The following is a 5,149-nucleotide window of genomic DNA, read 5'->3' as shown; positions in this document are numbered from 1 at the left end:
CATTATGTAATGATAAAAGGGTAAATCCATTAAGAATATGTCACAAAGATTAATCTATATGTACTCTGAAATATATGAAATAACAACTGCCAGAGTTGAAGGAGAAATGGTTCAACAATAATAGTTGGAAACTACAACACCCTACTTTCAATAATGGATAGAACTGCTAGATAAAAAATAAATAAGGGGAGGGGCGCTGGCGCCTGGATGGCTCAGTCAGTTGAGCATCTGACTTCAACTCAGGTCGTGATCTTGTGGTGCATGGGTTCAAGGCCCATGTTGGGCTCTGTGCTGACAGCTCAGAGCCTGGAGCCTGCTTTGGATTCTGTGCCTCCTTCTCTCTCTGCCCCTCTACTGCTTGTACTCTGTATCTCTCTCAAAAAGAAAAATAAACATTAAAAAAAAGTTTTTAATAAATAAATAAGTAAACGAACAAGGAGAGAGACAACTTGAACAACACTCCAAAGTAATTAGACCCAACAGGCATATATGCAACATCCCACTCAAAAACATCACGTCAATAGAATGGAGGGGGAGAAAAACCACATGAACATCTCAGGCGAAGCAGAAAAAAAAGCGTCTGATAAAATCCAACACCCTTTCATGATCAGAATACTCCACAACTGGAAGGGAACTACATTAACATCATAAGGGGCATATAAGAAAAACCCTTCTCATATGCAGTGGTGGGAGACTTAAAGCTTTCCCCCTAAGATTGGGAACAAGACAAGAATGTCTACTTTTGCTAATTCTGGTCAACATTGCCCTTGAATATTTTATAGTGCAGGCTTTATTATTATTCGGGTATGATGAGGCCAACAGATCCTGAGAGGACTGCCATTGAAGAAAAGTTTATTGGGGCGCCTGGGTGGCTCAGTCCATTGAGCATCCGACTTTGGCTTGGGTCATGATCTTACAACTTGTGGGTTCAAGCCCCGCATTGGACTCTGTGCTGACAGCTCAGAGCCTGGAGCCTGCTTCGGATTCTGTGTCTCCCTCTGTCTCTGCGCCCCCACCCCGCACTCTGTCTGTCCGTCCTTCAAAAGTAAACATTTAAAAAAGATTTTTAGTAAAAAAAGAAAAGATAGTTTTTTAGGCCCACAGATGCCAAGAGAGGGGCATGCCATATCATGGGGTAGGGAGCACGCAGAGAAGGCCTGGGTCAGTCAGGATAAGGGGTACCTTTATCCTGAAGAAAGACCCTTTGTTGGAGTTTCAGAGGGAAGAAATGGGAGAGGCAGAGTAAACAGGTTTTGGATTGGCTAGTTTGAATAGTTTCAGTGGGCTCTCAGGTATAGAGGCCATCCCGAGTTGTCTGATACTTGGCCTCCTAAACTACAAAACGTTGCTGAAAGAAATTCAAGAAGACCTAAATAAATAGGTCTTTTGTGTGTTTATGGACCAGAAGACTTAATAGTATTAAAATGGCAACAGTATACAAAAGCAATCTACTGATTTCATGCACTCCCTATAAAAATCCCACTGTCCTTTTTAGCAGACACGAAAAAGCCAAATCTAAAATTTGTATGGTATTTTAAGGGGCCCTGAAATGCCAAGAGAATCTTGGGAAAGACCAAAGTTGGAAAACTCAACTTCATGGTTTAAACCTCACTACGAAGGGGCACCTGGGTGGCTCAGTCAGTTAAGCGTCCGACTTCAGCTCAGGTCACGATCTCATGGTTCATGAGTTCAGGGCCCGTGTCAGGCTCTGTGCTGACAGCTCAGAGCCTGGAGCCTGCTTCGGATTCTGTGTCTCCCTCTCTCTCTGCCCTGACCCCACTCACTCTCTGTCTCTCTCTCAAAAATAAACAAACATTAAAAAAAAAAGAAAGAAATAAAAAACTTTACTACGAAGCCACAATACCCAAACAGTTTGATAGCAGCATAAGGATACACATGTAGATGAATGGAATAGAGTTGAGATTCTGGAAATAAGCCTGTACGACCACGGTTCATGGATTTTGACAAGAGCACCAAGACCATTCATTGGGGGAAAGAACAATCTGTTCCACAAAATGATCATGGAACAACTGGACATCCACACGCAAAAGACGGAAGCTGGACCTTGAACTCACCTTGTTTGCACACACACAAAAGACAGAAGCTGGATCTTGAACAAACATAATTTACCAAAACTAACTCAAAATGGATCAACAACCTAAATATAAGAGTTAAAACTATAAAATACTTAGACAAAAACCTAGAGGCAAGTCTTCATGATCTGGGATTGGCCATGGTTTCTTATCCGTGGCACAGAAGCCCAAGCAGCAACAAAAAAAGATTAATAGCAACAATAATCAATAATTTCCTATTTATCAAAACTGAAAACATTTGTGCATGAGAGCACGCTGTCAGGAGAGTCAAAAGACAACCCACAGAATAGGAGAAAATATTTGCAAATCGTACATTTGCTATGGCTCTGATACCCAGAATATTCAAAAACAAAAAACAAAACAAAACAAAACAAAACCCCAAAAGACAATGATTACAACTCAAGAAGAAGAAAACAACTAACTCCGTGTAAAAATGGACCAAGGGTTGGGGCACCTGGGTGGCTCGGTTGGTTAGGCATCTGACCCTTGGTTTCAGCTCAGGTCATGATCTCATGGTTTGCGGGTTCGAGCATCGCATGAGGTTCCAAGGTTCCATGCTGACAGTGTAGAGCCTGCTCAGGATTCTCTCTCTGCCCCTCCACCTCCTCTGTCTCTCTCTCTCTCTCAAAATAAATAAATGAGCTTTAAAAAATATGGGCCAGATGTTTGAAAAGACATTTCTCCAAAGAAGATACTCGAATGGCCAACAAACACATGCCAAGAGGCTCAACATCATTAGCTACCAGGAAAATGCCAATAAAACCACAGCAAGATACTTCACCCACACTAGGATGACTGTAGTAAAACAAACAAACAAAAAGAAAGAACAATCCTTTGGATGTGGAGAAATTGGAGCCCTTAGACATCGCTAGGAACGTGAAATACTGCAGTCCCTGTGGAAAACAGCCTGGCGGTTCCTCAAAAAGGTACACAGAGACTTGCCAGGTGATCTGGCGCTCCCACGCCTGGGTATACATCTCAGAATGGGAAACACGTGTTCACACATTAACCTGAACCTGAATGTTCCCAGCCTCTTTGGTCATAACAGTCCCAGGGAGTGGGGGGAGTCTGCTCAATGGGGATAGGGTTTCCCCTTGGGGTGATGAAAATGCTCTGATGTAGATAGTGGTGATGGTCATGCAACATGGTGAATGTGTTAAAAGGCACTGAATTGTATCTTTTAAAATGGTGATTTTTACGTTATGTGAATTTCACCTCAATAAGTTAAGAAATGAATAGAAAGGAGACCCAACATGAGGAGAGTTTTGCTAAGTGTTTGTGGGGAAGTCCTTGGATCTCTGGGGGAGATTCTACAGGTTGTTCTTTTCTCCTCTGACCATCGTGGTGTTTGAATGTGATCTTTGAAACGGCTTGGGTCACCTCACCAACCCTTTAGAAAATGGTGTCCCTCTATGAGAACGCCACTGACACGCAATTTTGCACTGTGCCCTGAATAAATGCTCCCCACCGGGTAGGTAGTTGGGGGCTGAAGTTTTCAGCCTGTGTTCTTCCCGGTATGTGGTTGAGTCCAAGGAAGGGGTTGTTTTTTTAAAAAGTTGTTTGCCCAGAGGGGTCCCTCCAGAATCTCCTTAACGCCACCACATATACCCACAGCAGCCTTGGAGAAATCCGTGAGAATTTGAAGAAAGGGGGCCAGGGACAAAGGCATGAATCAGCTTTTAAACCTGCCAAGCATCTGTACTTCTAGTTATGTTTCATATGAATTTTTCTTACCAATGAAGAGATTTCATCTGCATGAAAAGTCTAATAAGGGGCGCCTGGGTGGCCCCCTCGGTTGAGCGTCCGACTTCTGCTCAGGTCATGGTCCCACGGTTTGTGGGTTCAAGCCCCGCGACAGACTCTGTGCCGAGAGTCCAGAGCCTGGATCCTGCGTGGGATTCTGCCTCTCTCTCTGCCCCTTTCCCGCTCACGCTCTCTCTGTCTCTTTCTCTCTCTCAAAAATAAACATAAAAAAAAATGTTTAAGTCTAATCAATCAGCTTAAACCAAAATTTATTGACTCATGTATCTAAAAGGAGCTCAACAGTCTCCATCACTTGGTTCTGGCTTTCTCTTTGTTGGTGACATTGTCAGTCAGGTTCTCCTCACTCACAGATAAGACGACACCCATAACTTTCAGCTATATTTCTCCTAATAACTCCCAAAGAAAGACTATATCCCTTGTCCAATAGCTCCCGCTGATGTCTTGGGTTTGAATCTCATTGCCCCTGCTTGGGTCACACGTCCATTCCTGAACCGATTGCTGAGGCTGCTGTGCTCGTGAGGAATGTCCTCAGTGGCTAAAACTGGGTCTTCTATCCACTGTCCACAGCCCCAGTGCAAGGGGGGTTTGAGAGGGAAGTTAATAGCTCCCCAGTGGCTCTCTGGGGTGCTGACCATTCTGGAAGAACGGACACTGGAACCTGAGCAGACACAACAGATGGCTAAAGCACATGACAGACAAAGCCCTGTGCAATCTGCCCTTTCAAATTCAGTGTCTCTCTGACCCTGTCACTTGAGCCCGCTTTCACTTCCTCCCGGGTCCTCACTGTTTCACCTCAGGGCCTTGCCACATGCAGTTCCATATTCCTGGAATGCTCATCCACCACGGTGCCTAGCTAACACCTACTTATCCGTTAGCTCTCAGCTCGAACAGCACTTCCCCAGGAAAGCTGTGACAGTTTTGTATATACAACTGTAACTCCCATAGCACACGCTGATCTTGTAAGATGACTCTGACACTGCCCATTGAGATGGGTGGTCTGTATTCCCTTGCCCTGAATCCGGGTGAGCTTGAGACGACCATCAAAGTGCCATTATGTGACTTTGGAAGGAGTGACATTATGTGACTCTCATAAGAGGTGGAAAGCTTTTGCCCAGTTGTCTGGGGACGCCCAGTGTTGGAACCCAGGTGCCAGGCCATACAGAAGCCTGAGTAGCCAGGGAAAGGTCCCCGTGGTGGGGAACTGGGATTCCTGGTCCTTATCCCTGGGTGAGAGCCAGTTGATAGCGGGCACTGACTTTCCAGCCAGCCATGTGATGAGCCGTTTTAAAAGT

Source organism: Acinonyx jubatus, chromosome E3 (genome assembly GCF_027475565.1).
Source record: "Acinonyx jubatus isolate Ajub_Pintada_27869175 chromosome E3, VMU_Ajub_asm_v1.0, whole genome shotgun sequence".
Taxonomy (NCBI): domain Eukaryota; kingdom Metazoa; phylum Chordata; class Mammalia; order Carnivora; family Felidae; genus Acinonyx; species Acinonyx jubatus.
The sequence above is the reverse complement of the archived record's forward strand: the minus strand, read 5'-3'. Positions refer to the sequence as shown.